Genomic DNA, 25,998 nt, shown 5'->3' on the forward strand with positions numbered 1-25,998 from the left:
CTGGCTCTGCTCTTGCACATGTCCTGGCTAGTTTCTGGTAACATAAATTTTACCAGTCTACACCTAATCAATGTCTTACTACTTTCACTGAAATGCATGTGCAGTTCATGCCTGTATTTGACAATGTACATATATCTGCTTTAACTAAAAATATGCAATTACCACAGAAAATTTTAATTAACATGAAGCATGTGTTATAATTGTATATTGTATTGCTCCTCTGAAATTTACATACATCAATTTCATAAAGTTCTTCTGCAGTGTCTCCATCATGTATGTAATTCAATTATTTTTTTGTATTTTGTGGTTTGTATTTAGTGCTTTGTGCTATTTTTCTGTACTTGTTTTCTACATCTCTTGTACTGTTTCTACATTTTGCACTTTTGTAATTTTTTTTCGGAACTTTTCTCCCTGGGCCTCCTCTGAAAAAGGACATGTGTCCAGTCAGACTTTCGCAGTAAACAAATGTAAAATAAATAAAATTAAAATAGGCAAGCTTTCCACCAAAACAGATAGGAAAACCCTATGCACACTGCCCAATGAGAGACAGTCAGTAATCAATGTCTCTCTGCTCCTTTTTTTCCCAGGAGTAAAATAGTAGCACTAATCTTAAGCTGGCTACTAAGAAGCTGTTATCAGTCTTTTGAGTGATTGGTAGTCTCTAAGAAGGGTTGAAAACAACATTCCTCTGCACCTTCTGTCACCAGGAGCAAAACAGCAGCACTAATGCTAAGATGGGTACAAAGAAGCAGTTCTCAGGCTTTTGAGTGATTGGTAGTCTCTAGGAAAGCTAAGAAACAATGTTCCTCTGCTGGTTACTAAGAAATGATTCATTGGCACTCTACTGAGCAGTAGTCTTCTTCCATTTCTTAAAGATTTTAGAAGTAATATTAAGAAAAGGATTGGTATTCTAGTCACTGTAGTGTTCACTAAGTGTGTGGAAGATAAGAAAGTGAATATAATTCTAAGAGCAGGGTCTTCCTAATTTGATTTTCTAAAGCTCACCAGTATGAGCAGGTAAGATGAGATTTGAAGGAAGTTTGAAAGTTAAATTTACAGTAGGGATGGGCAATCCAAGAGCTACTAAATTAAAAACGGAAGCATTGACTAAGTAGGTGGGTGGAAAAATTCAAGACAGCCACACAGTAGCAGCAGCAACAGATACATAGCAGTGACACCTGCCAAAGAGCAAACCTTTTTGTATTCTGTTTACCTTAAATAGGAATACTTCTCATTTCCTCCCATAAATCAGCTAGATTTAATATCTTTGCAGTCAAATCTTTGCTATCTGGTCCTAATTAACAATTAAAAAAAAACTTCTAGAAAAACACTTTAAAGTAAAGCAAATTTGAAGTAAAACAAATTACTGTAAAGGTTGAAAAAGTGACAAAAAATAATGAAAGTATGTAAACCTTAAACAAAATAGTCACAGACCAATAACAGCTCACAACAGATGAGGATTTTGATAAGAGATGTGCAAACATTTTCCACTGACTGGTTACAGATGCCATGTTTCAGACATTTTAGGGAAATGAAGTTGATTCATTTTGTTACTCTACAGTAATCCTTGGGTTTTATATATCATTTTAGCCTGAACCTGTCACGTCTAATTCTGGTTTTAATAAAAGTGATTACTTTTATTCTTTCCCTAACAGCCTGAAAAATATCATGTAGAGCTTTCTTCTGGTAGTTTCTCAGTGGCAACTATTGAAAGGCAATCTTGTAAGTGTTTATCTTCTTTTTATTTATTTTTTTAGACTGGACCAAGCCTTCAGATTGGCATTATAGCCAGTCTTAGTTACAACTTAAAATAATCCAAATGTATATGCAGAGAGGCTTTTGTAGATTGCAGAACGTCATTTAAATCTTTTAACAATTTAGCTTAATGTGCCTTAAATGTATGAGTGTAAGAATTTCTGGGATTCCCTCCATGTTGTAAATAGGTTTGAGTTCCATGCATATTAGTTGCATTGAAACTGTGTGATAACTTGAAAAATTATCAGGAATAACTTAATATTGTTGCATTAGATGGAAATCACAGATATAAAATAAATATCTTTCTACGGGTATGGTGATTACATAACTAAGTGGTGGTGAGAGATGACCCACATTGATTAAATGATAGTTTATTGACTAAGATTTAAGTAACTTAGTTAATATGGATAATATGGGAGGCATCAGCAATTTAAATATAGTCCTTAGTTGCTAATGTCTCCCTCATTAAATAAAACTCTGACACATCTTCTATCTCTTCCTCAATGTAAGTGTAATCTAATTATAGATAGAATCACATGATGGCATGTCTCTTGATTCAATATCAATGTTATGATGATGATGATGCATAGGATGAAGTATTTAGGAGCTACCTCTCTCCATTAGTAGTACAGGGAACAGTCCTGGAGTAAATTTTCTGTTTCTCATCCATAGATCCAAGTTGCTGTTGAATATGGACAGGGATGATAAACTTTGTTTTATGTGGATGGGGAATCTTTTCCAGAGCAGAGGTATCCTCTGCTAGATATACCTATCCCTATAGACCATACTGTTGCTGTTGTAGAAGAGGTTTAGATTCCTAGGGTGAGTATTTCAGATGACATATGACTTGTGGATGTACAGTAAATCCATCAGTATTGGGCCAGATGATGCCTTGTATGCCAGACACAGGTCACATTTTAGCTATCTGCAGGATGATGAGTACAGTGACAGGGATTTGAGTCATTCCACATAGGAAACATTGTTTAGGCCTTGTATCCATTTAGTAAGATATCCCTGTGAGTATCCCAGTTGTGCTTGTGCCTGGAGAGATACATGGTATTATGTTAAATGACTGGTTTAATAAGGGCTGAGTAAAGGGGACAATGACATCCCTAGATTTAAACACAATCCCTTTGATTAGAAGCTGTGCAGTACAGAAGGACTTTCTTAAAATAATGGACACATGTTGGTCAAACGTTAGGTCACTGTGTACATAAGTTTCCAAATTCTGAACAAATGGGCCATATCTTAGGTTGTATTGTTAATGAGGTGATTCCCTAGAACAGATGACTTTCCAAAGGATACAAAAATACATTTTTGGCATTTAGTTTCAGTCCATGATTTTGGCTCCAATTATTTATTTGGGATAAGCCTTCTTGCAGGATGGTTAAGTCATCCTTAAGTCATAAGAACTTAAGTCATACACTAGAATATTGGGTTATTTATTGTAATTCTTCAAGGGTTTGTATAGAAAAGACTAAGGGTTGAATCATCTGTATATTGGACTACAGATGCATGCTTATTTGCTGTGTGCAGGTTGTTTCAAATTATAATAAAAAGTAGCGGAGTAAGCATAGACCCTAGGGAAACACAAACAGATATAGGGAGGGAGGAAGGAAGAGAATACATTTTGCCATTTAATGTATGATGCTCTGTAAATGGAAGTAAATATAGTCCAATGAGGCATTAATACAAAATTGCTGGTACAAACTTCATTTAGTGATGGTACTGGATATTTATCAAAAAGGTTTATTTTCAAGTTAAGTAGTTACTGACACAACCATAAACATATCAGAGCTAATCCTAAGGCATAAAGGACAATCTTAATCAGTCAAATGTATGTAATACATGTATGTGAATATATGTAGGTTTCATATTGTATCTCCTCTCCAAAGTTTATTTGTTTGTAATGTCTCGATTTGTGTCAAAAATCTTACATCTTCCATGCTTAGTATATCAATTTAGGGTGCCTCTTCTTCTACTTATATTTAACACTATTTATGTTTACTGAAAGCACTCTACAATTGTCAATATATTTATGTTGTAGCTTACCAGCAATTATGAAATTTGAAGTATTTATCTCATTTGCATGATCCATTTCCTTGATTTTATTCTTTTATGCTTATCCCTTTAAACTTTCTTTTTCTGCCTCGTATTTATTTATTTATTTTTTTTGCTAATAGAATTCTTTTTACCTTTTGCTATTTTCTCATTTACATCTTCCTCATCACTTATATCAAAACCTACTTCTGTATTATCTTGCTTTCATTTTTCTCTTTATCCTTATCTTTATTTTTATCCTGATCTTGATTCCCTGCTTCCTTTTTATCACTGGGACTGTTTATTCTCTTTATATACTGTCCACCATTTTCTTTTCTACTTCATCAACCTTTTTCTGTAGGATACAATACATCCATAAATAGCCAACAATATTACAGCTATACAATTTCAAGTCACACTTTTTCATCATGACCTGTTTCTCTTCAGATATAACATGCCCTCTTATCACAGTTATTTAAGAAATGATAATCTTTTTCCACAGAAAAAAAAACATGTTTTTTGTTGTTCCCCAAATATTTTACAACACCTCTGTTAAACTCTACATTTATCATACTCGAGAGATGTACCATTTTTCTTTGTCTCTTTTCAGTACAATATGACAGTCCCATCCACCAGTCCATAATCCTCTGTTATTATACACTTTGCTAATGTCCATCACTTATTTATAATTTTTGCTTAAATGTCTCTTTAAAGGCTCATTTTCAGTTTCATTTCAAAACTGAATCTGTATTTTAAGAATTCCATGGATTACAGTTCTTTTTCTTCTCATACTCTCCTCAAAAAACTTTCCAGAACAAAGCTCTTACCTCATGAACTTTCACTCCCAATGGGACCATTAAATTATCCCAAATGGCATACCTGTCCAGTTTGTTTTCTTCTTTATTCTGACTTTTCACCGTGAATTTCCTTTGATTGTTGACATTTCCTTTCATCTGTTCATCCCTTATTGCTTTCCCTGCAGTGTCCTTAACAGTCTCTGCATATAATTTCTTATTTGGCAATCTTTTTTAAAATGGCTTCCAATTCCTCTGATTGGATTTTGTACATAATTTCACCCCATGAAACATCTTTTCCACTCTCCAGCTCACTCTGCAACAACAATTCACTCAGAATATCATCCCACAACCCTCCTGACTGTTTAGATCATTTGCTTCTGATGAAGCAAACACATTTTGCTGAAACAGCTCCTCAGAATCTTGTAGAGCCTCAAACACTGCACTGCCATTGACCTCTGTGCTATCTACCATCTTAAGTCTTATTGAGTACTGTTCTCCCAACCACCACTGCACTAGGAATGGAACAAGTACTCTCTCCCATGCTTTGGCCAAATTACCCCTAGTAGTAGTATAAATACCACCTCAGGTCTTCCCAGAAAAGAGGCTACTAGCCTAGTGGGACTAACCCAAATCAACAAGGGATGAAGAAATAAAGATAAATAAAGATTGCTTAAAAGAAAATATGCAGGTCTGTTTTTCTAGATCCCTCTGTGCATCAATGCAAAATCCTATCTGGCTTCAACTGGTTGCTGGTAAATTACAGAGGGATAATTCTATCTAAATCTCTTTTATTTTAAAGTCCTAAAAGTAGGGTTACTGTCCTCCTTTAAGATCAAAACTTCAAATTAGAGAGCAAAATTACTCAGCTAAGTATAATCTGGAGGAGACACTGAGTTTTCAAATCCCACTTTTGTATGAATGAGTGAGAGAGAGAGAGAGAGGGCATATGACTGTGAGAGAGACAGAGAGGGCATATGACTGTGAGAGAGACAGAGAGGGCATATGACTGTGAAAGAGAGAGAGAGGGCATATGACTGTGAGAGAGAGAGAGAGGGCATATGACTGTGAGAGAGACAGAAAGGGCATATGACTGTGAGAGAGACAGAGAGGGCATATGACTGTGAAAGAGAGAGAGAGAGAGGGCATATGACTGTGAAAGAGACAGAGAAGGCATATGACTGTGAGAGAGACAGAGAAGGCATATGACTGTGAGAGAGACAGAGAGGGCATATGACTGTGAAAGAGAGAGAGAGGGCATATGACTGTGAGAGAGACAGAGAGGGCATATGACGGTGAAGAGAGAGAGAGAGGGCATATGACTGTGAGAGAGAGAGAGTGGGCATATGACTGTGAGAGAGACAGAGAGGGCATATGACTGTGAGAGAGACAGAGAGGGCATATGACTGTGAGAGAGACAGAGAGGGCATATGACTGTGAAAGAGACAAAGAGGGCATATGACTGTGAGAGAGACAGAGAGGGCATATGACTGTGAGAGAGACAGAGAGGGCATATGACTGTGAAAGAGACAGAAAGGGCATATGACTGTGAAAGAGAGAGAGGGTCTTTTCTAAATGTGGACCTTCTAGCTGGAACCACTTGCTTTAGGAGATAAAAGAGCAAGTCACTGAAAACATTCAAGAAAAAACTAAAGGACCATCTCATGAATGAGCATAATTTGTAGTTGTTTTCAGGACAATGGATAGTAGCAAAGATAAGCTACCATTGAAATGACTAATTACTTTTGTCTTGGAAGCTTTTATTGCAAATATTACAACTTTAAAACTGTTGTATTGGTTCACTATGTATTTCTACTGTGGTATTGTTTCCTAATGCATTTATACTGTTCTCTCTCTCTAGTTTATACATATTAGCATTCTTTTTTTTTACTTTTAGTCACCTAACCCGTTCACTTACCCTGTTATAAAATTGAAATAAATAAATGTAAGAAATGATGATATCTGCAGAATAATAAAGCAGGAAATATAAAAGGTAGTACAATTAAACTAAAACACTTTGTTTAGAATTTGTAATAAAAAATAATAAATAAAGAGATTAAATCAGAATAGACTGGAATATGTATACAAAGCAAGATATCCCTATAAAAATATGAAAAGAAATGGTAGTACAACAGATTAAGACTAAATTTTCCCTATATCTAAGTACAGATTGATAAAATTTGTTTATCGTTAGCAACATCCCCATGGCTGAAAACTAAAGGAGTACATTCAAATGATAATCGGTAATGCTGTATATCAGTGACTTGTAATTATTTACATATGGCACAGCTACGTTTCATGGTAGATCAAGGTGGAATACAGTAATTCTGAGCATGGGATGAGCAGTAATTACCAGACAGTTTAGATAGTAACTTTTAGTTATTAGGTGAGAGACCCTAGGTCTTAAACTTACAAAGAGAAGTATTCTTTGTATCAGACTTGATTATTAAATTCATTGTTGTGGTTATCTTTGAACATTGGAAGTTAAATAACATTTCTGATTATAAGAAATATCAATGCATTTTATAGCTACTGCATGCATTGTATTGCCGTTTCAGTTGTGGTTATTTTGGCAACCTGTTTGTGACTAAACTGTCACTATGGCATACTGTAAGAAGCTATCACCCCGACATACCACTTTGAGACTTGAGTGCATGTAATATTCATGTCAGTTTGGACACTTTATACAGAGTATGTAACTGCAGTGTACTGGTTCATAATTGTGGAGAGTGGTCTTTTATACACAATGACCAAGACTACAAAACTCATGACTTTCTGCACCTGCTGACAAATCATATGCTTGGGGGTGGGGATAAAAACCTTAATTATTTATATATTGCACTAAAGTTTATAGTGCCACCTTATGCTGCCAGATGCTACCTTCCTTCATGGCAGTTCTGATATTCCTCCTGATAAAAATCAGTGTGCTACTAATGATTCAGACTTGGCCTTCTGGGGAGAAATTTCAAACGTTGCAGTGTCAACAGAGGCAGACCATCATAAGCCATTATGTAAAATAGGTAAGTATTGCAATTGCCAGCTATGTTCAGCCCAGAAACAATATCATCAGATTGCCTTATAGCTTCAGTGAGAAGGACAAGACTCTGGACCACAATCTGATTCATAGTTATTGAATACAACTGCAGATAATATAGCTCACTAGTAGTGGGATTTAGTGCTTTATGTGATATACCTACAGATGCCATATAACATATTACAGTATTATTTTACCTCTGGCATTCACAGCTGTTTAAGTGAACATGATCAGTGCTGGAGTAGCTAAAGTTGCTGTCCCTACCACATAGTTAGTCTTCTAATTCAGTTTCCAGCCAAGGCAGTCTGCTCATCTTCTTTATATACGAATAAGATTTTCACAAAGTGTGCATGCTTGAGAGCACGCGTGCATGGGTGCATGTGTGTGTGTGTGTGTGTGTGTGTGTGTGTGTGTGTGTGTGTGTGTGTGTGTGTGTGTATCTGTGGGGGGGGGGGTGTATATGTGTGTGTGTATGTACACGCACATGCTCAACATGTTGATTCTTCATCTGGGATTAGTTCTTCTGTCCTGTAGCCACTGAGCACCAAGAAAGGCTCTCACTCCTTACTGACCATGAAATAGATTAAATTGATAAGGAAAGGAAAATGATTGCTTGCAGATGTTGAGGCTGCTGTTGGGAGCATCCATTTATTCTAACGACTAAAGTCTGTCTTCAAGAATGGTTTCTTAAATGAAGACTTATAGGATAAGAGATGGTAGAAATATATCTTGTTTGTTAGTCAGTCTTGCAGTAGATCACATCTGGGTGATAAGAGCATGAGGAAAAGGATTGCTCCAGTAATTGACTTAAACATTCAGATTATTTTTCAATTCTTAGACTGCGGTTGTTAGTGTGTGTTTGTGTTTGTCATGTGTGTGGTGGTTTACGTTATCTGGATCTTTTCCCTAAAAGCATGGCTTTATTCTCAGTTGTCCTGATTCTGAACCATTGCGAATGCTACCTCAGTGTCAGACCAGTGCCCAGTGACTAAAATACAGGCTAATTTGTTTTTTCTATACATAATTATGGCATATAGATCTACTAGGATATTAATGTGAGGTAGGTTCTATGCAATGATGTCCATCCATTCATTTGGCAACACCTGCTTGTACTATTCATGGCTGGGGTGGTGTGTGTGTGTGTGTGTGTGTGTGTGTGTGTGTGTGTGTGTGTGTGTGTGTGTGTGATTTGGCTTTTTCCCGGTTAGAGGTCACCACAGCGGAACTCCGGTCCGCTAATGATTGGCAGAAGATTTTTACGTGCCAAGTTGCCGGCCCTGACGCACAACCTTCAATGAAGGTATGCCCATTCATGCATGTCTCCACACAGAAGACGCTCTAGCTGAGAACCGAACAGGACAAAGTCGTACTGTGAGGCGACAATGCTACCGCAGCACCACCGGTATCTGAGCCTATTTCAGCAAGCAAAGGATGTAAGACAAAGAATTGGCCTTGCATAGGATGCCAGCCAATTGTAAGACAGAAACATTCACTTATACCTGTGCGTAATATACTTGCTCATGACATCACCTAAAAGCATGTTTTCAGGAAGTGTAAAAAATCGATACCTTAGTGAAAACCAGTATGTGTACAGAAAGGCAAGCAGATTCCACACAGAAGATACTCTAGCGGGGAAGTGAACCAGGGAATCAACTGCTGTGCCATAGCAACATTAAACAATGCATCACTGTGTTGTTTTGTGAGGATGTTAATTACTAAGGAAGAAAGAACTAATACCAACACTGAGCTGAGTAGTACACGTCAGGTGAAGACAATAACACACAGCTGAAAATTCTGGCCCTACATACCTAACAAAGAGACATATGGAGATAAAAAAAATGAAAAATCCAATGCAGAGCAGCAAGTCTAGTTCCAAGTAGCTAAATGTTATGAAAAAAATCACTTTTAATACAAAAAAAAAAAATAGTGTAAAGGTCATGTGATAGGAATCACATGATGAGTGTCACATACCTTCAACATTTGATGGTTCTTAACACCCTCAAGTAGCAGTTAACTGGTGAATTCAAAGCAAGTTTATTACCTGCATCCAAAATAAGATGCACTTATATTGATGGACATCTGGGGACATTCTTGTCCTGTCTGTTTTATAGCTGTTCACTGAGCAATCAAAGTATAATTAAAAGTCAAATGCCATTTTAGACCAATGAAAACTGATATGGTGAGCAATATTGTTAAAACTCAATGCATAATCACAAGAAATCATTGTCATCAAAACTAGGGTTACATTTCTTTCCTGTGTATCAGTACCCCAACAAAGGTCTGCTAAAATAATCGTAGTATTTATTTATTGATTTGTGTGATAGTGCACTGATCCAAATGGACCAATTTCAGGCACAGCCTGAAAGATACACAGACATAATTAAAATGATTAATAGAACAAAACATATTATGTAGCAATTAAATAACAAGCAGTATGTGAAATGCTCAGACAGAGAGAGAGATTAAGCTTAACAAACCAACAATTATATGAAATTAACAGCAATTGTTTGAGAAAGTAAAAAAAGGAGGTAAAATGATAAAAAAAGGCAAGAAAAGACAGTGTTGAAGGCTATAAAATGTGTTTCAGCCTTTATTTGTCATTGCATTCTCTCTAAACTAACAAACTGCTATTTTTCATAGGCTCATAAGTTAGTACTAGCCTAACTGCCCTTGTAGGCCATTTTAAGCCTAGAGAATTACCCTATGTGAAAATCAAACTCTACCCCTAGAGTCTGTAAGGTAAACACCTAAACTATTATGCCAAATAGAGAAGAGAGTTTTTATACTATGTATATTAACCAAGGTAACTTTTCATTTATTTCAATGTGTTAACAACTGCTAAGTTACAAAGCTTGCATGCTGGCAGTTGTTGCAGGTGGGCATGGTTACATGGCCTCCGTGGTTATGCTGTAATGTTTTCTTTTCTGTCCTTTGAGCATTTGGCCTTTTGAGCTTATGAATATTAATGAGACCTAAGAATCGACATGCCACCTACCATTTATTTAGTACTGCTGCCTTACTGCTGATTGAGTCAGTACATTACACCTGACTTCCAGAAATAGCAGTAACTTTGAATTGTGCCCTCTGAGTCATTTTGACACTTTGCTTGATATCAGAAACTAGCCTGAAAGAGGGTCAAGCTATATTTTACAGCAAGCAGAAGCTGTTGCTGGGTGTTTGAACAATTGTGGTGTCACAGTACTTCATCATATTTCAGAAGGAAAATATAAGTAAGGGAAAGGTACACAAAGCTTCTAAGCTGCAAGGTTGATTCAAAGAATGGAAGAGAAACTGCACCCTCCAAAAAAAAAAAAAAAAGCAAAAAATGCAAAGCAGAATATACAGCCGCATATTACATAAAATGTATGCTAAGCTAACAGCGTTCAGTAATAGAACTGAAACTGTAAACGTATCCTCGCTTCCTGACTTAAAGACCTGCTTTAAAAAGATAAGGTGATACTGGATGTGCTGTTAAACCGTGCAGTTCCCTACACCTTTTGGATAAGAATGCCTCTTTTCACACTAAATATCTTTAGAAATTATATGAAAGCTTTCACATTTCCTTGCCTGTCATGAATATCCCTTCCTTCAACTTGTATGATGACATGGGTGTAAGCGTTTGCTCCTGAATTCTTTCCTTTAAGCCTTATTGTGCTGTTTGTGTCACAGGATTTCCTGCTATTACTACCACAGTAATTGTTCCTGCAATAATCTTATAAATGCACAGATTCAAATTTTGTACCTGCCGTTCTGCCTCATAGATGCGACCTTGCCAAAAGGTAGCAATGATAATACAGACATTTGTCTTACAGATGTTTTACAAAAAAGTAAGCTGTACCTGATGAATAAAAGAAGGTACTCAGGTGACAGTGTGGTTCTGGTAGATGACATATGCTTCCTTGAAGGCCGCTAGCTGTCACTTTGTATTACAGACTAGATGAAGCAGCAAATGTGAGTGAAGCCTGTAACAATTCAAATGAAGAAAACAAACTTTATTGTGCAATAACATATGACATTTACATGAAAGACACTGCCAGTAATAACATTTATGCATTTACCAGTTTCTGTTCCAGGAAACAGGCTAATTTTTACTAAAAGAATGGTAACCTAATACAGAGCCTTTTTAGACTAACCATGCAAGGCTCCCTGCTTAGCAACTCAAACCAAAGAAGGTTTGTGAAGCTTCTCTAACTAAAAATGTTAATACTTTTACTTTATATTTGTGATCTGGAATTATGCTGACTATATTGCCGGTCAACAAATTTAAATAAATAAATAAATAAATAAATAAATAAATAAATAAATAAATATTCATCAATGGCTTGCTATGGATCTATAATGAAACATTATGTTTCCAATAGCTAATTAGCAAAACAACAATAATAAATAATCTATATCACAGGGAGTTGCCACCTTAAAATACCACACAAAACAAAATTTCAAAATACTAAGCAATGACCATCTCTAAATGGGGGTGGTGAAACCTACACCTCCCCAATTGCTCTATCTACTTCTTCTGAGGTCTCACAAGCTCAGATTATAGGTAAGTTTTTTTAAAGAAAGTAATTTGACTTTTCTCTCTTGTCATGGGACATCAGAGATTGGACTGCAGCACTTGTGGACAGAGTATTAAACCTATGAATCTATAACATAATGATACATGGGCAGCCTCACAAGACAATGTCCTACTTTTTAGGTAGTGATGACACAACAGACAATAGCATTCCTTTTTGTACTCTTATTTCTAAACTCACAGCCTCTCTAGTTACTAGTCTGCAGCGTTTTACTTCTTTATATACTTTGTTCAATTGCTTACTGCGTAAGACATCCCACTTTCTGAATTATTAAAACAAGGCCAGTCAGGGCGGTATTTTCACTACAGTTCTATTCAAATACCACCCCCACAACCACACACACACACAGACACACACACACACACACACACACACACACACAAACACACACACACACACACACACACACACACACACACACACACACACACACACACACACTTCTAACTCTCTCTCTGCAGCTCTTTCAACATTATTCTGCAGTTTATTATACAACTGTAAGTACCTTCCCAGCTTGCTACCCCAACATTTCTTTTTTACTAGATTAAAGAAAGTAGTGCCATGGGTGAAGATCGCTTCTGTAATTACTAGTAAGATTACAACAGACAGAAGAATACTCCAGCAGTTAGCAGCCTAAGGTGGTGTTAAGAAGCCTTCTGAATCACATTCTTCCAAGTTATCTCACTATGGCTCCATTCTCATCTTCAGAGACATTGCAACATTCCCTTATATAGGGCACATTCTTCAGAAACATTGCAACATTTCCTTATACAGGGCACATGTACTTTCAGCAATTCACGTGTTGTACTCTACATACCAAATTGACCTATAAGACCATCACCTCAGGCTAACCTCAAAGAGAGGGTCCAAATGGAGAGATAAGTCAGCAAGCAAAGGAGAGTAGTATTGCTGAAACTGTATTCATCCTCATGTCTTGGTGAATACATTCACAAGGTGGACATTGTTTTTCACAAAATCTCACCAAGATAACACTGGTATATAGACTGTATTTATATAGCATATATCATGGACAGAAGTAGGTCAAAAATTAAAATAGATAGCTGAGTGCACAATATCCAGGATAAAAAAGTACCCAATCCTGGTAGGTGCGCTGCTGCCAAGACAGGAAAAAATTACAGTGTAGAATCCTCAAAATATGGAAGCATTGCTACAATGGGGCTAGGCCAGGCCCAGGGGGAGGATGGCCCCTTATTGTAGAAGGAAGCAGCAGTCCACAAAAATCACAAAAACTGATAGGTCAAAAAAGATCCCTAAAGACAATAGAGTGGACTATTGAGGATAAGAAAGAAATTATCTATTGTTACTATTATACAAAAAGCCTCGAATTTTCAGATACAAGATATATAAAAAGATTAAGAGAGAAGTTAGAGGAAAGAAAAATACTTCCACAAGAAAAACTGCCAGAAGCCTCAAATAAAAATGTTGCTCATTAATACAACAGATTTGTGAAAAACATTATATAGATCAAGAAACGTTGATATGTTTGGAAGAGAAGCATCTGAGGAAGTGTGAAAATATAAACAACACAATCTAGGGATTTTTGAAAAGTATAAAAAGGAAATATGGACATGGGAAAGAAAGAGAGATTTGATATAGTGCAATATTTATGCAAAGTTGAAAGCCAAATTAATCCATACAAAACAGGTAATCCCAAAGATATTCAAAGTGAAATTTAGGCAAAGGCATGGAAAATTTCACAATGTAAAAAATAATATAACAGAGGAAATATAAGAAAGAAGATTTGTAAAGTAGAAGTTAAAAAAATAGAAGCTGAAGTTATGGAATGCCTGCAAAGTGAAGGATTTGGTGTTGAAAGTCTAACACAGGTTAAATCACAGCATGATGGAATGAGTTCCCATAGTAAGGAGAAACAGGAAGATCAGGAGACATCTAAAAAGAAAAATGGACATGGGAATGAAAAAAAGATTTAATATCATATATTTATGCAAAGGAGAAAGCAAAACTAACCAATGCAAAAACAGCAACACCAAAGATATTTGAAGAGAGTACAGGCAAAGGAATCCAGACATGGAAAACTTTACAATAAAAAAAATAAGAAGACAAAGAGGAAAAGTAGAAAACAAAATTAGAAATGTAGACGTTAAAAAAATAGAAACTGAGGTTATGGAGTAACTGTGACGTGAAGGATTCAGTGTAGAAAATCTAACTTAGAAAGCACCACAGCAGGATAGAGCAATAGACATCCAAATTAAGGGGAAACCAGTGGAACGTGAAGCAATCGGTCAGTTGGCATATGAAGATATTTTAGGGACTTCCACAGGAAACCAGTATAAATGTCCACTTGAAGCTGGACAGCAAGGGAAGGAACAGGAAAATGTAGTAACTCTGGAGCAGTCAATGTTGAGGAGTAATAGGCCAATGAGTCCCCATATGACAGAGCAACAGATGGCACAGGATGAAACTGAAGAAAATGTACCACAGGAAGATTTTATAGAACTTTCTACAGAATGCTCACAGAAAATGGAGAACAAAAATGTCCCCTCAGTTTAGAAGAGAATGAGCTAAGAGAAGAGTTACTTGATTTAATCGAGATAGATAGACATACCGTATTAAGATCAATGAAAGAAATAGAATGAAGAAAGTCATTAAAACCCAAAAAGCCAGAAGTTTGACAAAACAAATCAACACAGTAATTAGGACTGTCCATAGAGATCCATGCAATATAATAGAAGTAAACAGGATGTATTACTGTGCAGCTAAATTAATAACAGATAAAATTCTACCACAAGAACACAGGGTAGTAAGGAAAAGGAAGGGGAGAAATTGAATCCCATCGTGGAAGTATTGAATAGAGAAAACTATAAAGTAGTTAAGACAAGAAGTGTTACTGTTAGCGAGTAGAGTAGAGGGAACAGATCAACAAAAATACTCAAAAAGATAGACGTGATAAAGGAAAAGTGCAATATTATAATGGATCAGGAGCTATCATACACTATTGCAAATAATAAACTAAAAATATCAGCTCAGTCAGAAAAACGTAGAAGATATGCAGATAAATATAAAGAAAAAGTACAAAATAAGCAGTTTATTGATGACCCCGACATTTCTTATACAGAATTGGGCAACAAGGTAAAAGGAATTAAAAGGCCACCCAAATAAGAAGAAATAGATACATTTTAGACAAGTAATTATGAAGATCCTGTGGAACATAACAAAGATGCAAATGGATAGAACAAGTAAAAGAAAGTATAAGAAGTTCAAATGTACAGGATATGAAATGGGATGAAGTGACAGGCAGAGAGACTGAAGCAATGTTAAGAAAAGCTCCTAACTGGAAAACACCAGGCCCAGATGCAGTACCTACAGTAACCTCTGGTTAAAAGTATTAACATCTTTGCACAAAGATTTAGCCATGAGTAAGAACTATTTATATGTGCACCCTGAAGAGGCAACAACCTGGCTAACAACAGGAAAAATAATGCTCCCACTTAAGAGTGAACCTGCAAGCTAGCCAAAAAATTATAGACCAATAACTTGCCTTCCGGATACGTATAAACTATACACCAGAATCGATGCTGACAGAGTTTATAGTCATTTAGAAGAAAATTCAGTCATGGCACTAGAACAAAAGGGCAATAAAAGAAAGTCATATGGAACAAAATGCATTTGATAGTATCCCACATTCAGGGATAAAAGAGTGCTTAAAAATATGTAACATACATCCTACACTGGTCAACTACATTACAGTGACCATGAAACAGTGGCATACCACTTTGCAATTAAGTCACAATAAAGGACAGATTATTGTTCCAGGGATAAAATTCCAAAGGGGGATATTCCAGGGTGACTCCCTGTCACCTTTGCTATTCAGTCTTGCCATTAACCCATTAAGCTGTATGCCTAACAGATTAGGCCATGGCTATAATTTGGCTCCTAGAAAACAACAAAGTGTAAAGACTTCTCATCTTCTCTTTGTCGATGATTTAAAACTGTATAGCTCATCAGATGAGGAACTGAAAGCACAACTGTAACTAGTCAAAACTTTTTCAAATGATATAAGAATGTCATTTGGTCTTGATAAGTATGAAAAAGCAACCTTTAAAGCAGGAAAACTGCAGCACCAAGAAAACATCAGTTTGGGACAAGAATGTGATAGAAAAGAACTTGAGCAAGAGGGAGTATATAAATATTTGGGAATTAATGAAGGATCAACAATAAACATGAACAAATGTGAATAAAACTTAATAAAAAATATTTAAGAAGACTTAAATTAATCCTGGAAACCGTTTGACATCTAGGAACAAAATTCAAGCTATAAAACAAGGAGCTACTATAACTTGGGTTTGATACTGACAGCTTCTGTATACTTAAAATGCGCTGCTGAGCAAGAACAAACTAATGCATATCCCAGGGCAATGCATATCCATGAGCAATCCTGAAAACTATTATAGACTCCTGAAAAATAGTATAGAAGAGCATGACTAGTCAGAGTGAGTCTAAGTACATAACCTTAAACGATGAATGAAAAAGTATAGATTCTCCTTATAAATATCATTGTCACAATCCTCACTCCAAACTAAATGTACCATTTTCTTTCATCGACCTGCCACAATCGTATGTTATTTAAAGCTGCTTTACCACACAACTGCCCTGTTGAAGTACATCCAGCAAGGACTTAAAAATGACTTATTTGGTTTTAGAATTGACTTATTCATTTATACCTTAATTGCTTAAATAAAAGCTAACTAATTAACCCTTCTAGTGCTACTGTTTATCCCGTATGTAATTTAGCTTTCTGTAGTCTTCTGTGATAGACTTTCTGATCACATCAAGAGTAAGGCAGATACGTTTCTTCCATGGTTGCCAGTTAAACAGAAGTTAGGAGGACCTGCATAGCACATAAGAAGCGATTCACATATTTGTAAAGCTGTGTGTGCTAGCTGCCTTTGCAGCAGTACTCATGACAGTGTCATTAGGCCGCATCGCCATCCATGCTTTACTATTGCAGCACAATAGCATCCACTGAGCTTGGCATGCACAGCACAGAGAACACACAGTGCAGACAGGGCAATCTGCAAGGGATCCAGGCGATATACATAATCAGGGCACATTTAGTTTGTGAATGCAGTCCAATATTCACTAAAGCAGTTATATCATCACTGTAAAAACAGCCTTATTATAATACAAATTGTAAAGTTTATTTCTTAAAAAAGAGACTTTGGTGACCATTCTGGTTTTATCAAGAAACAGTAATGTCCTAGTGCAGAAGGGAATCTGTCAGCCCCTCATGGTGGGCTGCATTATCTCTATTTTTTATAACTCAGGATACAGCATGGGACATATTGAAACCAAGGATAAATTACAATTAGTCTGAGGAAACTATTTCTTTCTAGCTGCAACCAGATCATTATTACTGCAATACATTTGGAGGACATAGCTTGAAATAATGAGTTCATTCCAGCTAAATGAATAGCACTATTCTGTTCTCTAAAACATTGTAAATGGTAATCATGTATTTCTTTTTTTGCTTTTTACTGACCAAGAAAGTCCCAAAGAGCAGAGTCTTTTCTAGAAAAGGTCCTGTAAGAAATAAACATAATGATGGACTTTGGGTTGCTTCCATTCAGCAAGTGTTATTTATATATATATATATATATATATATATATATATATATATATATAGATATAGATATCTATATATATATATATATATATATATATATATATTTATTTTTTCAAAAAGTAATGCTTAAAAACAAACATGCAGAAAGACGGACTGAGGCTTGCCTTCTACCAGTACATGTTATGGTGTATGTTTCCACAATGAGACTTTTCAAGTGGTGTGCTTTTCCAAAATTCTAATTTATCTGTGTACGATATTTTTGTCTCGATGATGCTATGGTTTCATTGATGTGGGACTTCAATATTCTAAAGTGGACCCCTGACCATAGCTGTAAACAAGTTATCATGTGTATATGCGTGTGTGTGTGTGTGTGTGTGTGTGTGTGTGTGTGTGTGTGTGTGTGTGTGTGTGTGTGTGGTTACTTATAAACACACACGCACACACAAACATATGCATAGACACAGGACATGTGCACATACTCATTCACATAATTATTTATTTTAAAAGTGCGCGGATAACTTTGGAAGGAGGTACAGTCCAGCAGTAATATAGTATATCCTGTGTTTCCACTTCCTGTATTCTGTAGGAGGTATAATGGCATCTTTTGTAAATGCTAGTGATGATACGGGTCACAAGAAAACATGCCATTCACACAGAACATGCAAGACTGTTGCTTAGAAAAACACTTACAGCTTTCCCATTCATATCAGATACATGAAGCAAAGATGTTACTGGTATGTGTTTCGCATTCATAAGTATGGACTTCTTTTAAAAATACTTCAGCAATGCATTAGTTAAGATACATGTCACAGCAATAAATGCATAGAAAAATGTATTTAAGAACCTCCCAGCTCCGTCTCCTTCCTCCACATTTAGAAACTGGTAACTGTTATACTACACTGGAAGTACCTTTCACATTAACTACAACCTATTTGTTTTCCTTGCCTCTGAACTTCAGTTTATGACTTGATGGTAAGAGGCAATATTAAAACTACTGTGGTTACCAGGGGTAGGAGATGCCAAAGAAAGTGTGGGCTCTTAATACAAGGTTAAGTCAATGTTTCAAATGCCTTGAAATGAACCCTAACTAGCCCACTAATTATTTTACAAAAAATAAATAAATAAACATACATATTTATTTATTTAAAACATGGTAGTTCGTATATAGGATGCCGGAACTGTATCGTACTTGAAAATGCCTTTGCGAAGGTCAGGCTAGCCACCAGGAATAATTTATCTCATACTGCTATAAACTGTCAAACCTCTGCAGAATTCAAAAAGCAGCTGATTATCCACTTACAGGCATTTTATACATCTAGATTCCTTCGGAATAACAGAGATGCCCTTTTTACACATCATACACGCAGATTAATATTTAATATATTTTTGCATACTACATTTACTGCTCTGTAAATATTGAGACAGGACATACTTGTCCATTGGAATTTCTGTGACTACTCTGAATTAGCATACAGTTTTGAATATGTGCATCTTAAGTTCTTACCTGTGCTAGAGATATGTATATTCTATGCTTTGTAAGATTGGCCAACAATCATTGTATGCTCTAGAAATCAAGGAATTACTCTTTCTTATCCAGTCTAACCAACATTTTATATGTTATATGTCAATGTCTTGTGGTCCAGATCATGGCTGTAAAGGGACCCGGGACAAGCCCACCTACTTACTCATGTAAATAAATAAATAATCAAATTATTCTCTACTGTTTAGGTTTTTGTTGGGTTTATTTAGAAAATTCAGATCTGCTCTGTCATTGGGGAAAATTAAAGTAAAAGAAAGGACAGAAGCAGGAGGGTCTAGCTAAAGAAGACACAGCATAAATCCATTTATATCCATAGTTGTGGCTCATAGATTAGAACCAAATCCATCTACACGTGAAAAGGGAAGATGCGTCAGACATATGGAAGTCTTATAAAAAATCATAAAATCAGGAAAATCACAAAAACTGGTTGTATGCAAAAGAAGAAATCACAACACTACTACCTCTCTATGGAGGCAACTGCTAGGATCCCATCTGTAGTACTGTTTTAAAGGTTTAACGTAGTAAAGTGGAAGGTAACAAAAATGGTAGACTACATTTACCAGAACCCATAAAATAAAGGACCAACAAAGCTTAATATGCATGTATGTGAAGAAAGAAGGCAGAGTTGCATATTAAAAAATATTTTTAAGTATATCAAAGTAATATACATAGTCCATTTGGTTCACATTTTCCAGAAAAAAGAAATTTAGGAGATTAAGAAGACCCATTTCACTTCAACAGGTGTGATGAGTGTCTCAAGGCACATATGAGGAGGTATGTTTTATACAGAGGGTTTTGAATGACTGATGGAAGCATCAGCAATAGTGACAAAATTCAGCAATGCATGTGACATGGGAAAGAGATAAGATAATACTTAGGCTGGTTGGGAGACGAAATATGTAAGTTATTGACTAAGTTGACTCTGCAAGCTACTCAAAACATTGGAAATGGATGACTAGGTCTATATCTGCAGCTAAAATGTAGGATTCTAAAAGCAATCACTCTTAAGCACCAAAAACAAATGGTTCTGCCACCAATTCCACTTAAAAACACTTGAAACTTGAAAACTTTAATACTGCTAATGCTACTTACTTCTTTTTTATCACTCTTAAGCACTGAAGTGTAGCTGGCTCATCCATTGTCAACCAGATCCTGCTTCAGCTTCATTGATAAGCAAAAAATGAAACAACAAGAAAAGTCCAAAGCTCCATGATCTGGTACTTGTACAGGGGCCAATCAGGTCCCATTTCTGCACAGTACCCCTGCCTCCTCAGCAAAAAAGCTCTTCTGTTTCCTTAACTGTAGCAAACTGCTTGATACATTTATAAAAAGTAGTTGCTACAGTTTATGCACAGGGAATACTAAGTACTAAACTGCTTACATTATGTTATAAAAAAATGCAATTGTTACAGTTTGCACTTCCACAGAGCACTACACTGCTCATACAGTACTTGTCCTAAAAATAAAAAAAAAAGCTTTTTTTCTTTTAAAATGTAGCAAACTGCTTGTTACAAATTGTTACAGGTAGACTACACATGCAGTGCTGTAGTGCTCAGCTTTGACTAGAAATTCAATACTGGTACTTAAATACTGATTTGCACTATCAATAAAGAGCTACTAGGATCTCCTGATTGTGCCCTCTGGCACTTTGCTTTACTTTGGCAACATTACTGATTAAATGAATCAATAACAGACTTCGATAGAATCAGGGTCAAATCCATGAAATAATCAGGGACAATCAGGAACCATAGCCGGCATTAGGTATAGGCCAACTAGGCGGTTGCCTAGCACACCACTCTAGCAGGGGAACCTTTCCAGTATTTATTTGTTTAATTTGTTTGTAGTAAAGAAATGGCATCTTTAAAATGTATTGAATGAATATAGGAAAAACTGAAGATTAAGACAAACTGTGAGAAAAATGAAGAAAAAAGTAATCTGGATGGTGAAGGTAGACCAGGATGGGAGCATTGGGTGTGTGTGTGTGTGTGTGTGTGTGTGTGTGTGTGTGTGTGTGTGTGTGTGTGTGTGTGTGTGTGTGTGTGTGTGTGTGTGTGTGTGTGTGTGCGTGTGTGTGTGTGTGTGGAGTGCTGTGAAGCTCTTTTGCCTAGGGCACCACTTGATCAAAGGCCAACCCTGTCAGGAACACTCCTCAAAATACTACAACTAAGATGAGGAGTTGACAGAGTAAGAAAACACAAAATAATATACATTTTCTGAAGTAAAAAGGCATATAATTTTAATTGTCATTATTTATGAAGTGTAATTCACCACCTTTTCTGCAAAAGTCACCAATTTTAAGCGGGATAAAGAGTGACAGAGCTAAAATTTGAATCAAAACCAGGGTCTTGCCTGAAAATCAGGAAGAGTTGAGAGGTACGCATGGCATATTACAACAAAGCCCTATGTCCTACTCAACTCAGGAGTGACTAGCAACATGGCAGCTTGAAGAAACAAGAAGAGAGCATGGGAGTGAACAGCTGACACTAACTAGATCTACACTGAAGAGCAGAGATTGTCCCACCCACTGCAGTCTGGCACCTACTGCAGAAAGGAATGCACACATACAGCATATGAGCATGGGACGAATGTTTGACCCGACTAAGCTTTGTTCTCACTGCAGCCTTCAATGCACATTTGAGAGACAGTATATGTGCACAGGAAAAGATATAGTAGGCTGTACAATATGTGAACTTGCATGATAACCACCAGGGATGAGGTTAGGCCAGAGAACTGGGAAAGTCTCTTGTGGATGCCCAGATGATACACACACACACACATATATATATATATATATATATATATATATATATATATATATATATATATATATACATATACACATATGGGTCTACTTCTAAATTTCGAGGTTTCAAAACTTAAAATTTCTTATGGTTGAGACCATAAGATCAAAGTTTTGAAACTTTGGACCATTTAAATGGAGATCACCATACAGTGTAAAATTGTATATTTAATGATTTCCTTGCTGTAGTCTCGACCATATGAAATTCGAAGTTTTGAAATTTCGTAATTTAGAAGTAAACCCATAAATATACACACACACATATATATATATATAATATATACATATATATATATATATATATATATATATATATATATATATATATATGTTTCACACCACAGAGGTAAGCCAGCATTTCCTTTAGTCTGAACTTTAGTCCCAAAACCTACAACTCTTTTTACAACCATAACACATTACTGTTTCTAGAAATGCCAAAAATCCTTTTGTTTTTAATTTTCTACAGAGTTTAATTCATGATGTCATTCACAGGGCCCAAATTCAAAGGACTTGTTCTTAGTATTGTGAAGACTGGGTGAAGATAGATGAAGGCTGCCAGCCTTGCCAGATAGAATTTTGGAGATAATTCTGTCATCTGTAAATATTAATGTAAACCACAGGCTTGTTATCTTAAATGGTAAAAATAGTGTTACAAGTAGAACTGAACAAAATGTAACAACAGTGCACTCTACTGACCAAGTAAGGCATGTTGTGACTCTTTGATGTAAACACAGCTCCGGACGGTCGAGATGAAGGAATTCTTGTTGTTGTTTTAAGGTCAGAGTTAGTGGCCAGAATTTGCATGAATAAATGTCCTTTATTGCTCTGGTTTCTGTCCAGAGGTGAAGAATGTAAATGTACTTTCTGTTAGCCTGGGAACCCAGGAAAGTGTGAAGAATGATGTAATGTAACCCAGGGAAGTGTGAAGAATGATGTAAAGTGAAACAAAAATGTGATTTTAAAAACAGAGAGAATCAGAGACCATTAAGCATTTTTGTCTTGACCATCCATCTCATCAGCACTGTCTTGCTCTATATGTAAGTTTATCTTAGACTTGTGTTTTCTCTTAGAAATAGCTAGAAACTAGAAAGATTAGACTAGGTGTTTTTCTGTGATGTCAGAACTGTGCTACTGAATTATTTTAAGTATTTCTCTGTGATCTCTGAACTCTTCACTAGCACTGTGTAGTAAAAGGTATTGCCTTATGTTTTGACTATTTGTTATTAAATATTTTTAAACCCTTTCAACTGTGGCTGTTTTTGTAGAGATAATTTAAGCTCTTTAGAGTACTTGCATGCCTTTGGTAAATTGTACAAAGTCACTTCAATAGCTTTATCCCTGGGCTATACTACCTATTGGATAATAATATTGAACAGTAACAACTGGACACCCTTTTAAGGGCTTTTGCGTAGCTGATAAATATTAGTGGGTGGTGGCAGCTGGTACTACCGTATAGTCTGTGAAAGAGGGGCACATCTGGAGAACCTGTGCCAGCCCAGGAGTGTCTGTGTGGCTGTATAAACTCTTCTCAAAGTGTGTGTGTGTGTGTGTGTGTGTGTGTGTGTGTGTGTGTGTGTGTGTGTGTGTGTGTGTGTGCGTGTGTGTGTGCGTGTTTGTGTGTGTGTGTCAGCTACTTGGTCAGGAACACAAAGCACTGGTTGGACAGAGAGGGTGCTGGAGGTTTTAGCTTGTCCACTAGGCTGAGATCTGGACCCTATAGCTGTGCCAGTGGGGAGTCTTATTGGGGACCTGGAGAGCAAGGGAGTGACCAGCCCCGGACTGACTGTGATTTCTTTGTGCTCTTAATGGAAACTGTACTTTACTGTGTGCATTTGTTATCCTTTCCTCCTATATGAGATGACCCTCACTGGTATTAGTGGTGAGGATTGAGGCTCCTTGGTTGCTGGGCCAGGGCACGGGCATTACATATTAATTGTTTGGCAGTGGTGGGATATCCACACCACATATTAATTGGTTGGCAAATACTAATTGGCTTGTAGTGGTGTGGGTAGAGTGAACTCCTGTAGCTGGTGTACAGTGAGCTCTGAAGATGTTTTGTGCTCTAAATCAGCCATGCAGTGAATACTCAGAGTTCAGATCACAATTGTTTTATTTCTTTTGTTAGCTTAGTTAGTCAGGGTGAGCAGGCAGCATGTCAGCAGAGGAGTATGGAAAGCTGACAAGGAGCCAGCTGGCGGAGATGTGCCAGGCTAGGGGACTGGTGCATGGAAACCTGACTAAGGCAGACTTGATTGCAGCCTTGATTACAGCTGCATCAGAAAACAGCAACCAGGAAGACAATCAGATTGGCAGTGGAGATATAATACCCTCAGAGAATGGACAGCTCAACCTTTCTGCAGAGGACTTAAAAATCCATCTGGAGCTAAATAGACTTGAGTTGGAGGCTAGGGATTTGGAGACAGAAGCAGCTGAGAGACTGAGTAGTCTACAGGCTGAGGAGAATGAGAAACTGCTATGCCTGGAAGCCGAGGAAAAGGAGCGCCAGAGGAAGCATGAAAGGGAAATGCTGACTCCTTGCCAGAGTCATGGTGTTAATGGGGAAGGGAATAACTGGACCCAGAATCACAAAAGGTCAGTAAATTTGTTCCTCAGTTTAAAGAGGGGAATAATTTTGATAGCTTCATTCATATTTTTGAGAGGGTATGCAAACAGTATGGTGCTGACCAAAGGCTCTGGGTACAGTTCCTGACCAGCTTAGTCCATGATAAAGCTGTAACTGTTTTGTCAAGCATGTCTGACATTGCATGTTTTGATTATACTGCAGTTAAAAATCACTTGCTAGAATTGTTTAAGCTAACACCTGAAACCTATAGGAAAGTGTTTTGTGAGCATAGACAAAAGGCAGATGAAAGTGTGTGTGAATATGTTGCTGAACTGAGCACTTATTTCCATAGGTGGGTGAGTGGATGTTAGGTCACCACTTTTGAAGGGCTGGCAGACCTTTTGGTGAGGGAACAAGTCCTTAGCACTTTGCCTGAGGACATGAGGATCTGGTTAGCTGATAGACAATGTGCCACTTCAGACAAGTGGGGGAGAAGGGAGACCTATGCCTGGCAAGCAGGACAGCCCTGCACTGGAAAGGGCCCCCAGTACTGCTCATGGGTTTAAAGGAACCCATGGTGGGCAGCACAGACTACCCCAACAGAATCTGCCAGTAGCAGGGGAAGCCTCTAGTCCAGGTACACGTCCATGAGCTAGGGTTAAATGTTCTGAATGCAACCAGTGGGGCCATGTGGCATACAGGTGTCCATGGAGGCAAGGTGGGGAACAAAACATGAGGGAGCCAGTAAGTGGGAAAGGCAAAATGCAAATAGTAGGTTGTCTTGAGACAACAAGGGTAGCAAACTACCATCCTGCAGATGTCCTGATAAGGAAGTATTTGGATGAGCCAGTACCATGTGTTTGTGCAATTACACGCAGTCAGGCTAGGAGACAAGCGTGGGTCTGGTAGCCTGTGGGGAGACCCAGACTACATATTTGCAGCCAGGACTGGTGAGGTGGTTACTTCAGGGAGGGAGCTACCCAGTAGCAGTGAGACTGAAGCTGAGCCACAGCTGCTTGTGGGTACTGATGTTCCCTGGGACAGACAATGCAAAGGTAGAGGTGAGTAGTAGCACCCAGGCTGACAGTGAGAGGATGCCAGACTTCTTGAGGAAGGGGAGCTGGGAAAGGTTACAAGGAGAGAGTTGAGACAGGCTCAGCTCCCAGACCCTACATTGGAAGGCCTGAGGCAGGTAGCTAGGGAGGCACCTGATTCTCAAGGAAAGGGGGACTCTGTATACTGGGACAAATGGTTACTATACAGAGAGTGGACCCCTGAGGGAGTGCTAGAAGG

General features: G+C 37.2%; 1 protein-coding gene across 2 annotated transcripts in view; it reads right to left on the bottom strand.

Annotated features, from left to right (window-relative positions):
- The window catches only part of DLGAP1 (DLG associated protein 1), a 5,750,587-nt gene that overhangs the window by 2,258,269 nt on the left and 3,466,320 nt on the right, over positions 1–25,998 (bottom strand). For both annotated transcript variants that reach the window (XM_044065573.1, XM_044065572.1), the window contains one exon: positions 11,462–11,585. The gene's annotated coding sequence lies outside the window, so the exon portion shown is untranslated. The remainder of the gene's footprint in view (positions 1–11,461; positions 11,586–25,998) is intronic.

The sequence above is a fragment of the Protopterus annectens genome, chromosome 3.part0 (assembly GCF_019279795.1).
Source record: "Protopterus annectens isolate FY-2018-M chromosome 3.part0, PAN1.0, whole genome shotgun sequence".
Classification (NCBI taxonomy): Eukaryota; Metazoa; Chordata; order Ceratodontiformes; family Protopteridae; genus Protopterus; species Protopterus annectens.